An 11780-nucleotide genomic window follows, 5' to 3' on the forward strand; every position below is an offset into this window, starting at 1 on the left:
GGACGGTAGCCAACCCGGGAAGGACCAGCAGCCAACCCGGGAAGGACCAGCAGCCAATCCAGGAAGGACCAGCAGCAAACCCGGGGAGGGCCGAGCAGACGAAAGAACAGCACAGGGTCCAGTGTCGTTCCTCCACGAAGACGGGGAGCGACAAGGCCCCACTGCAGACTCTCGCCTGTGGCTGAGCCTGCTCCACTTTAACCCAACATCCACGTGCTTTCTGAGTCCACGCTTGTGGGTAGATAACATAAAAAACTCTCCGTGTCTGCTGGGCCACCCCTGGAGCAGTGGGTGTTTTCACTCACACTGCCCCCGATGAGGGCGGCATTAGGTGCATTCCTTAGCCTCTCTGAGAATCCGTTTCAACATCTAGAAATGGGAAAGCGAATTTACTTGACTGCATTGGTGTGAGGCTTAACTGAAATGATGGTTATGAAGTGCCAGACACAGTATCTAGTATAGACACTCAGGAATGTCAGTTCCGCGACTGCCCTTCCGAGTTCAACACTTCCTGCTCCATCCTCACCATGTGGGGCCATCCGTCCATATACTCATCCACCCACTCACTCGCCCAGCCACCCACCCGAGGATCCACTCATCAACTCACCCCCCATCCACCCACCCATCCACGTATTTATACATCATTAACTGAGTACCGATTATGTACAAACCACTGCAAATCACCGCAGAAGTACATGTGCAAACATATAATCCAGAAGCAAAAATTAAATATCAAAATCTGGATATAAATAACTTGGTAGAAAGTGGAAAGTGTCACGAGACAGAGAGGGAGAGAGAAAGTGTTGAGAGTGAACATTCCCAGGCCTCCTTTCGCGCACCCACTGAAGACAACCGCCAGAATCGCATCTCCTCTGCTAAAACTTCTCTCCCTGGTGAAGACCACCAGGACCTGTTTTTCCCTTTCACACAGGAAGATGCCTCAAATTCTCATTATCCTAACCTAGGCGATGGCTTTGTCTTTGTCTCGCCTTCCTTTCACTGCCTTCGGCTTAGTCGCTCCACTGAGGACAATGTACACAGCCTAGATTTCTTCCAAGATTTTAATTGAACTTTCCATGAGGGATTTGGAAGCCAACAAAATGAGCTAAATGAGGAGATGATGGATACATTAATGGGCCAGGCCGACCATTCCGAAACAGCAGGTGTAGGAGAGTCAGGAAGGGGAGGCCCACTCTTCACCCCACCGTACCCTCCAAGCCTGCCTACACTGCAAGGAGGGGAAATGGCTCCCAGTGAAACAGTGGCAACTGTGTTGCCACCAGGGGCCCTTGGAGGCCCTGAGGCAGGAGAACCCCTTGCTGAGGCCAACAGGATACAGTGTGGGCCCCTCCTCCTCTGGGGCTGCGGCGGATCCTCATTCAAAGCCAGTGCAGGTTCAGAGGCTTCTGGCTCCATTTTTTAACATCCCACCAGCCACAAATCCGTGCTCCAACTTAGCATTCTCTTCTGAGACTTTAAATAATATCAGTTCCCCTACTCTGGCCTCCGGTGCACTGGGGGTTTTAGCTCTGTGTGCCTCAGTACCAAGAACTCTCTTTCCCAGTGCCATTGCCAGCTCCTGCAGAGCCAAGTGGAGATGAGCTCAGAGCAAACAAAGCCACACCCGGAGCACGCTGCAGAGGGAAGGCAGGTGGAGCCCCTGCTTTGACCCCCGACCCCGCACACCTCCATCCTTCTTACACGGGGCACAGAGCACACAGGGCACAGAACACACGGCTCCCTGGCTTTCCACTTCTCATTACAATCACAGCAGCAACTGGCATTTTATTTTATTATTTTATTTTATTTTAGGGTAGAATACAGACAGGGAGAAGGCAGAGAGAGAGAGAGGTCTTCCATCTGCTGGTTCACTCCCCAGATGGCTGCAACAGCCAGAGCAGCGCAGATCCAAAGCCAGGAGCCAGGAGTTTCTTCTGGGTCTTCCCATGTGGGTGCAGGGGCCCAAGCACTTGGGCCATCTTCTTCTGGTTTCCCAGGCCATAGCAGAGAGCTGGATCGGAAGAGGAGTGGCCAGGACTAGAACCAACACCCATATGGGATGCCAGCACTGCAGGTGGAGGATTAACCTACTGTGCCACAGCGCCCGCCCCGGCCGCTGGTTTTAACTGAGGGCTTGCCGGGAGCCAGACACGGCTCCACTTTCCCCACGTCTTCCCTTGCAGGCCCCACAAGCTGCTATCAAGAAGCGTGGGAGTCTGAGTTGTCTCCCTCAGCCCCACATCTTTGGGTCATGGTGTCAAGAGTGAAACAGAGGCACTGCAGAGATGGTCTCGGTTATCATGCCGACGAGGCAGTGAAAGCAAAGAAGGACTTCTTCAAGTTGGAAACTTCCAGCCAGAGCCACAAATCAGGGGGTTCCCAGAGAAGAAGACCCAAAGGGCTGGTGACAATGAGGTTTTCAAGTACAATTTTGGGGACTCTCAGTCAGTAAGGTGGGGACAAAGCCAACAAAAGACCTCTGATTTACAATTCTTTATCCAACCTGCTTTGCTCACAATAAAATAAAAAACCATCCAGAAGGGTGGGGTGGGTAACTGTGAGCTCAGAAGGAACCAGCACTCGCTTGCTATGGTAAATTGGGGATTTCTAAGGAAGAGGACAGACATTTTGATCTTGCTGAAAATAACCTTTGTGGGGGGGGGCAAGCACCTCGCAATTCCAAATTCCTTCCAGGGGACCCCCCTGACTGCCTATGAACACTTTGACTCCTCAGTGGCGCCCATACAAAAAACAATTGCTCACAATATTAGTGGAAGGACAGCCCTTTTCCAAAGGCAGTCCTGGCATTTGGTATGGGGGCGGGGTAGGGGGGGTGAACCCCTACAATAGGGTCTTGCCCTAGGGGCGGGTGGGCAAGAGCAGGAGGAACAGGCAGCCAAGGAGCATGGTGGGAAAAGGCTAAAAGGGATCACTGCGGGAGAGGAGATCTCCGGCTCCGCTGATTCTTGCTGACGGCAGGCGAGGGCCGTGCGATGCTGCGGTGGGCAGACAGCTCCCGAAGGAGCTTTTCCCAGAAGCGACTTCGCAGGATTCTGGCTGCAAGTGCATTCTACAAGCACAGAGAAGAAAGCCCAAGGTCAGACATGGTCACAAAGGCCTGCGGGAGCCAGAGAGAGTGCCTGGGGACGCCCCCCACAACTTCTGGGGAGCCGCTCCTCACCTGGCCACAGGGCTCTGTGGCTCTGGGACAGCCTCAGCCGGAAGTGGCTGAGTAGGGGGAAATACGGCTGCAACCAGAGACAAAGAAAGAAAAGCGGACCCTTCCTCCCAACACGAACCTGGGAAAGTGAAGCAGCTGCCCACTGCTGCTTTGTCCAGGGAGGGAAGACGTCCTAAGTTCTGCTTCTGTAACTCCAGTCATAAATCTGTCCTAATACATCTGCCCCTGGTAACTCTTTTTACAAACATACCAGGCCCACCGACCATCGGAAGTGTGGTCCTAAGTCATGTGGGCTGCAATTTAAACCCACCGATGCTGGAACAGCTAAGGCATGACGCTGTTGAACCCATAAATATTGTAGGAAACTTGGGATTGATGCTCAGTTCTCAGGAAATGATTCCAGCTGAGCCCGCTGGTGTTAATAAACTGCTTCATCCTCCACTGTCTCTGGTGCCTGCTTGAATGGAGTTTTCCCACCCCAGGTTTCTGTATCAGCCAGAATCCTGCTGGGGGTTCAGATGAGAGCCCTGAAGAGAGAGGGGCACTTTTTCCTTCTGAGAAAATGCGCGAGGATTTGACCGCATTGATGTAGCCACGTGCCTGTCGCATGCAGGAACCCAGGGATGAAGACAACACCCAGGCAGCCTCGAGGAGAGAGGCAGCAGGCAGGAACAGGGCCAGGCAGCCACTGCTCTGGCTTCTGGACCCCAGTGGGCCTGAGATCAGCACCCTCTTAGCCTGGACAGTTCTGTGCTTTCTCTCTGAGGCCGCTGAGTGGGGCTGGGAGTCTGTGGGCCCCTTCAGACATAGATAGAAGATTCCTCACATGCAAGCTGTCAGCTGTGGCTGGAAAGCCTGTCTCCGGGCCAACTGGCTTCTCCCCCATTAATAGCTTCTTGTGCTGCCTGTGTGCCCTTGTGGCCTTAAATCAGAGTGGGTTCAGTCTTTCACCCAGAGCTAGCAGAGGAGGGGGTCTGAGCCCCTAAGGAGATGGACAGTCTCCAGGCCCTGCTGTCTCCTTGGGCCCCAAGCCAACCAACACACATATGTGAAACGCCCTGTCCAATGGGCGCCCCCAGTAGGATGACCCAATGAACAGACAGTAATGCCTTAAAAACCCGGGACACTTCCTCAAAGCCAGTGTGCCTCTCGGACCAGATGCTCTCTCTGTCACTTGCCAATCAAATAAAAGCTTATAAAAGCTTGTGCCTCTTTGCAAATTGTTTCCCGGCTTTCTATTCCTACGCTAAGCTGAGAAGAACCCACGAGACTCGCTCTGGCAACCGCCCTCCCCTCCATGATCGGTAACATTCTCACCACAGAGGAAAATCTAACAGGTTAGGTTCTGTGTTGACCCCCATTTTACAGACCCAGAAAATGAGTGTGGCTGCGGTCCAGGGGCAGGCGGGGCCTCCTCTGCACATGTGTTGTTTTGTTTTTTTGTTTTGTTTTGTTTTTTTGACAGGCAGAGTGGACAGTGAGAGAGAGAGAGAGAGAGAGAGAGAGAGAGAAAGGTCTTCCTTTTTCCGTTGGTTCACCCTCCAATGGCTGCTGTGGCCGGCGCACCGTGCTGATCCAATGGCAGGAGCCAGGTGCTTCTCCTGGTCTCCCATGTGGGTGCAGGGCCCAAGCACTTGGGCCATCCTCCACTGCCCTCCCTGGCCACAGCAGAGAGCTGGCCTGGAAGAGGGGCAACCGGGACAGAATCTGGTGCCCCGACCCGGACTAGAACCCGGTGTGCCGGCACCGCAGGCGGAGGATTAGCCTATTGAGCTGTGGCGCCGGCTAACGTGTGTTTCATTCTACCTGAGTGCCCCAGGTGGCCCTCGCTGCACTGCACCAACACAGCAGCACAGACGCAGTTGTTGGTCTCTGTGAAAGCGGTGTGGTCGCACGTGGCTGACATAACCTTGCTTTCATCAAACCCATGTGTGCAAAGCTATGCATGATCTGCATGATTCCTCCGCATTGCCTTAAATGGAAGATGTCTCTGGTGCATTCAGAATATGAATAGTTCACAGAATAGGAGTCCTACCAGCACTGTGGCATAGCAGGTAAAGTCACTGCCTGCAGTGACAGCGTCCCATATGGGTGCCGGTTCGAATCCCAGCTGGTCCACTTCCGATCCAGCTCTCTGCTTTGGCCTGGGAAAGCAGTAGATGATGGCCCAAGAGCTTGGGCCCCTGCACCCATGTGGGAGACTCAGAAGAAGCTTCTTTCTGGCTCCTGGCTTTGGATCAGCTCTGCTCTGGCTGTTGCAGCCATTTAGGGAGTAAACCAATGGATGGAAGACCTCTCTCTCTGCCTCTGCCTCTTGTTTTTTTGTTTTGTTTTATTTTTTAAGATTTATGTATTTATTTGAAAGTCAAAGTTACACAGAGAGAGGAGGGGCAGAGAGAAAGAGAGGTCTTCCATCCGATGGTTCACTCCCCAGTTGGCTGCAATGGCCGGGGCTGCACCAATCTGAAGCCAGGAGCTTCTTCGGAGTCTCCCACGTGGGTGCAGGGGCCTAAGGACTTGTGCCATCCTCTAATGCCCTCCCAGGCCACAGCAGAGTGCTGGATCGGAAGTGGAGCAGCCAGGTCCCGAACTGGCGCCCATATGAGATGCCAGCGCTTCAGGCCAGTGCGTTAACCCACTGCACCACAGTGCCAGCCCTGCCCCTGCCTCTGCCTCTTGTAACTCTGCCTTCAAATAAATAAATAAATAAATCTTATTAAAAAAAGAATATGAATCCTATACTTGTCTTTCAAAATCCATTAGGAGGGGAGCCACGCGGCTGGCAGAGGGCGCACAGGGGAGCGGTCACCAGCAGCCAGACCATGCTTAGTGGAGCACGTGGCAGGCTCGCCCCAGCGCCGCAGGCATCCCGGGTCGCCCTTAGGTGCCTGCACGTGACAGGGTCACGGCCCTCAGCAAATCAGAGCTAGAGGGCAGGGCAGCCACCCAGCGCCTTCGACCTGGCGCTGCTGGAGTTCCTGCTGTGCCTCTTGTCCAAGAAGCCACTCAAATATGAAGCATTAACAAATGAATTCATTAAGGCAGAGCTGGGAATAGCCTATCCAGTCATTGAGGGGATTCCTAATATGGTACCACAGGCAGCAAGGATGACCCATCAAGAGAAGAGGCAAGAAGAAACAGAGCAGCACTAGATCATAATTAAAAAAAAAAAAATGTTCTCAATACCATATCCGTTTTAAAACAGGGTGGCAGTATACTAAGTTGATCTTCTGTATATAAAGAGAATTGAAAATGAATGTTAATGAAGAATGGGAAGGGAGAGGGAGTAGGAAATGGGATGGTTGCAGGTGGGAGGGTGGTTATGGGGGAAAAAAACCGCTATAATCCGAAAGTTGTACTTTTGAAATTTAATATTTATTAAATAAAAGTTTAAAAAAAACACACACAGGATGGCAGGTATTAGGTGGGAGGAGAGAATGTTTCTGCCTCTTCCTACACTGACGTCCTTATTCCACTGATTTCTCTCGCAGGTCTTTTCTACCCGGCCTCTGTGGCAGGAAGCTTCGCACAGGGCTGCACCACCAGCCTCTGCTTCTACAGGCTGCTCCCGCCCTTACCTTTCCAGTGTGCGTCTTCTTCCACCTCTGGACCTGGATGGGGATTAAACTCTTCAGGCATAACTAAGGGAGCCAGAGCCAAGGTGGGATACAGACTCACGATACATCTAGGGCATCCACCCCCAAAGGTTCAACGAGGTGCAAATGCTGGGGACACACTGCGTTTGCAGGAAAGATGCTTCGCCTCGCCCAGGATTGGGCCTGGGAGAATGAAGCTTCTTCAAGTGTACTCTAGTCCTGACAGCCCTTGTGTTTTGAAGGTTCTGACAGAACTGCTGGGTCGGAAGGAACCTAGTAACAGAGTCTTGTTGGCGGTTAACACCCCTGATGCTCATCTGCTGACCATTTCTTACCCCATTCATCTAAAAGTTGGTCACTTGGGGCCGGCGCCGGGGCGCAGTGAGTTAACACCCTGCCTGAAGTGCTGGCATCCCAGATGGGCGCCAGTTTGAGACCCGGCTGCTCCACTTCCAATACAGCTCTCTGCTGTGGCCTGGGAAAGCAGTGGAAGATGGCCCAAGTCCTTGGGCCCCTGCACTCACGTGGGAGACCTGGAAGAAGCTCCTGGCTCCTGGCTTCGGATCGGCGCAGCTCCGGCTGTTGTGGCCAATTGGGAAGTGAACCAGCAGATGGAAGACCTCTCTCTCTCTTTCTGCCTCTCCTCTCTCTGTGTAACTCTGACTTTCGAATAAATAAATAAATAAATAAATCTTTAATAAAAAAAAAAAAGTTGGTCACTTGTAATTTTGTTTGTTTAGCTTCAGGCTTCTTGGTAAAGTGACATGGTAGGGATGACCAAAATAATCTCAAAGGACCTGCATTGACATAGTTATAGAGAAATGCATTTAAACCAGTGTGACACAGAACTGTACAATAAGCTGGAAACTTCATGTACTTACAAATCCTTAGTTTGTAAAATCACCTGCATTTCTTTGGTATCAAATGCTTAAATTATTAGTAAAATGATACTTTCCAATAAAAAAAAAAAGAAATCCATTAGGAGTCAGCTCTCATGGGCTTTTCTCTGCACAACTGGTGCATGAAATCATCCAGGGACCCTCTGGTTACAAGCAACAGAAACTGCACTTGGAGTACCTCTGCCATTACACAAAATAGATTTGGTCTGTGTCCACAGTTCCTGGCACAGAGCTCCTAAGCCCCTAGAAATTTCTTGAGGGAAAGCAGTGTACTTTGTTCATCATTACAAGGGTCTTTCAGCCATAGCCAAGTCTATGTGAATGAAGCGACCCTTGGTGGATGCCTAGACACCTTCTGGAGGAATCAAGTCGTGATTACAGAGTTAAAGCTTTCTGCCCCATACCCCAACCACCAAGGGGGAGGGGCTGGAGAGTGAGTTCAAGCACCAACGGCCAACAGTTTTAATCACGGTGCTGACCTAACGAAACCTCAAAAAACCACCCGAGAAAGTGCTGAATGCTGGGTTTGGGGAGCTCCTGTGTTGGCAGGCACATTGAGGCACTGGCAGAGCAGTGTACCCCAAGGGACATGGTAGCTCTGAGCCACCCCCTCACCCCTGCACCTTGCCCTTTGTATCTCTTCCACTGGGCTGTTTCTGGCTTGCATCTCTTATAGTAAAGTGGCAGTAGTAAGTAATGCACTTCCCTGAGCTCCATGAGTTGTTCCAGAAAATGATCCACCCTGCGCAGGGCTGGGCGGGGTGGGGGGAGGGGGGCACCAAATGTGCGGCCAGCTGGGAAGAGACGCGAGGAGCCCGGGCACTCCATTTGTAGCTGGTGTCTGAAGTGGCAACAGCCTTGCAGGATTGAGTCCTTAAAACCTACAGGGTCTGGGATAGCTCCAGAGGGTTAGTGAAGGAATTGGACTGAACTGCAGGATGCCACTTGGTGTCAAAGAATTGGAGCAGCTTAAGCCAAAAGGGAATGGGCTGGCTTCAGACCTGGAAGCCCAGAGGTGGGACTGGCTTCAGGAACTCCAGGAACTGCAATAATGTGGTTCAGCGTGGTTCAGTCTTGTACCTTTCCCCCACCAGTGTGCAATAGCTCCCCCCGCCCCGCTGTCTTCATTGACCTACTTTTTTTTTCACAGCTGATGTTTTCGCTAGTTTTGCTGGGTGAGGTGTGGGAAGATGAAGAGAGGTGGGGGCGTGCCCACAGACTGTTGGAGGAACATCCAAGTTTAACAATGGTAGGGGAAGAACAGCTGTATTTCCCACAACCTGCACATACAGGTAGACTTGACTACAGTTCAGATCGCGGGTCCATCCGTGGCTAGGCCTATGGAAGGGACAGTGAGCAAACGGGACACCAGACACCAGCTCCCTGTCCGGGTGGACTGGAGGTGTGCCCCGGGTGCCCAGGGAAGACGCATACAGGTGCCCGTCCCCTCCACCTACCACCTGTGTGGGCTCGGGTCCTTGGTCTCCCTACACCTAAGTCATGGGTGTGAACTGGATGGAGTCGTCTGAAGCCCCTCACAGCTCTGATCATCTGAGAACATGTGGGCAGCCACAGGCAGTCACTCCCTTTGTTTACACTTAAACATATGAATGGAGCTTCCTGGGCACAGACAATTGGGCTAGGGAGATTCCGGGAAGAGGCAGGAAGAACCTAAACCTCTCACAAGAGATGATACAGATAATCAGTCACACCTGAAACCTGCATTTATCACCTAAGTGTTTTATTGTTCCCTTGTAATCAATAATTAAGAACCTTATTGGGAACTCTTTGTAACCTTAAAAGCCTTTTTGATATGTAAATCTTTTGTGCTCCTTCTTGTAAACAACTGGTCATGTTTAAATACTACTGGATTTGTTCAATAAACGAGCCTTGATCAGGACTTGTCTTGGCTCCATTCTTTGTGTCCTTGTCCCCGCATTCCCACTCTCTGTTTCAGGAAACCCAGTTCATTGTGCTGCAGGTTGGCACAAGAACATACGGATCTATGACACAAAGCCCTTGGGAAGGGACCCTGCCACGGCTGGAGCCTCAACTCTGCAAGAGCAGAGACTGCGACCCCTGAAACAGAGGAGGACCAGGGACAGGCGGGGCAAGGGGAGGGCGGCGCAGGCAGAGCCAAACACCAGCAGGCTAGGTAGCAGGTAGCCGGCTAGGGGCCTCACTGGAAGATCAGATTGGTCATGGGTGAGTAGGCAGAGCCGGGAAGAATGGACGTCAGCCCGTTCGAGGTAATGAGGGTGCTGTGGGTGAGACTGGCCAGGAGCAGCAGGAAGGACAGGACGAGGATGGCGTAGGTCTTGAAGCTCCAGGAGAGGGACAGTGAAAACTGCATGTGGAGTGGAAGCAGCTCAGCCTCAGGCGGGGAGACTGGGCCTTTGTTACTTAGCTGTTGGGTTTCTAGGGTATGGTGGTGGGGTGTGTGGGGGAGTATGCAAGATAATGTCTTCAAGCCAATGAATGGCCAAGTCCCCAGGGACAGCTGGGGGTGGTGCCCTCTCGGGACTGTCCCTGGGAGCTCTGGTGGCCACAGTATGTGAGCAAGAGCCACCTTGGGAAGAGCTCTGGGGCAGGTCGTGTCACCTGCTCGGCTCCCCAAATCCTAGCGGCAGCTGTGGACTGAGCGACTCGGGCAGGGCCGCTGCGGAACCCTGCGTGCGGCTGGTGGAGGACAAGTCAGTCTCCACAAAAGGAGGACCCAGGAGGCAGGAAGGAGCGGTTCCAAGCCGGCCTAAGAGGGCCACAAACTCCCCCGAGAGAAGTCGGGAGGAGAAGCCCCAGGGGGACGAGGGGGCAGGCAAGATGCGGGCCGCTGTGCGCGGGTGCCGGCCTGCTCCTTCTTCCCTGGAGGTGACCCTGCCCCCTGCGGCCCCTTAGACTGTGACACAGCTCCCCGGAGAGCAGGAACTGCTGTGCTCTGCCCGTGGTCGGCCTCTGCTTGTCAGCTCTCTCCCCAAGGGAGAAATGGAGGACGGCGGGGCGCGGCGAAGGCTCCCTTCAGTAAGTGTGGCTTCACCAGCCTGGAAACAAGGGCGGCCAAGCTCAGTGACAGCCACTCGGACCCAGCGCCGGAGAAAATCTGCTCAAGTTCCTCATTTCCGGCTGAAGCAACCCCAGGAGGCGGGGCAGAGAGAAGCGGCCTCTGCATACGCGGGCCTCTATCCTCTGCTTCTGCTCTACCTGGGACCCGTGCAATTGTGGCCCTGAGAAGCCCCGCGGTGACCGGAGGGGCCTGAGGGGCAGGGGCAGAGGCCGGCCGCCAGACAGCCGGAACCCTCCCCCGCTCCTGCAGTCTGGCCTGGATATTCCACCAGTGCAGACACGTGACGTGGTCTTCCCCAGAAAGACACCAGGAGAAGCACCGTGTGCAACGTCTGTGTTTCTTTTAACTTTTACAAATCTCACTTGAAAGGCAAAGAGACAGAGAAAGACAGAATCTTCCCTTGGTTCACTTCCCAAAAGCCCGTAACAGCCAGGGCTGGGCCAGGCCAAAGCCAGGAGCCTCGAACTCAACCCAGGTCTCCCACAGGGAAGGACCCAAGGACCTGTGCCTCCTGGGGTACACAGTGAGCAGGAAGCTGGATCAGAAGCGAGGTAGCCAGGACTCAGCAGGCGCCCAAACGGCACGCGGCACCCAGGCAGTGACTTCACTGCTGCTCCAAATCCCCAGCCCTCTGCTTCTGCAAGGTAGGAGGAGCGTCCTTGTGCTCTCCTCCTCCCTGCTGCCTAAAATGTGGATGCCTTGTTTGGAACCACAGCAGCCACCTTGGGCCATGAAGTGGCCCACAGAGGAGAAGCTGTGCACAGTGGAGAAACACGCCCAATGGATCCAGGGTCCCAGGTTCTCGCAGAGCCACATCCCCAGCTCTGGGCTGCCCCACCGCCAGATTCCTTTTAAGTGAGAAACAGAAAGAACTTCTGTCCTAATCCACTCATGTAGGATGCTCTTTCACAAGTCGCCTGGCTTCTCCATGCCCCAGCTGCCTCATTTGTAAAATGGGATACTAATAGTGTCCACCTTATAGATTCTTGAGAATAAACCGAATGCCAGAGACACAGTGTTGGCTATTATTACATCTTTAAGCT

The 11780-nt window shown here is 53.1% G+C and overlaps 2 pseudogenes; both read left to right on the plus strand.

Annotated features, from left to right (window-relative positions):
• The first annotated feature begins 5925 nt into the window (after nucleotides 1–5925).
• LOC100345831 (protein preY, mitochondrial pseudogene) lies at nucleotides 5926–6333 on the plus strand (annotated as a pseudogene).
• Nucleotides 6334–6618: 285 nt separating this feature from the next.
• Nucleotides 6619–8125, plus strand: LOC100352141 (phosphatidylinositol N-acetylglucosaminyltransferase subunit Y-like; annotated as a pseudogene).
• The last annotated feature ends 3655 nt before the right edge of the window (nucleotides 8126–11780 follow it).

Source organism: Oryctolagus cuniculus, chromosome 2 (assembly GCF_051225735.1).
Source record: "Oryctolagus cuniculus isolate XC-2025 breed Fujian yellow rabbit chromosome 2, ASM5122573v1, whole genome shotgun sequence".
Classification (NCBI taxonomy): domain Eukaryota; kingdom Metazoa; phylum Chordata; class Mammalia; order Lagomorpha; family Leporidae; genus Oryctolagus; species Oryctolagus cuniculus.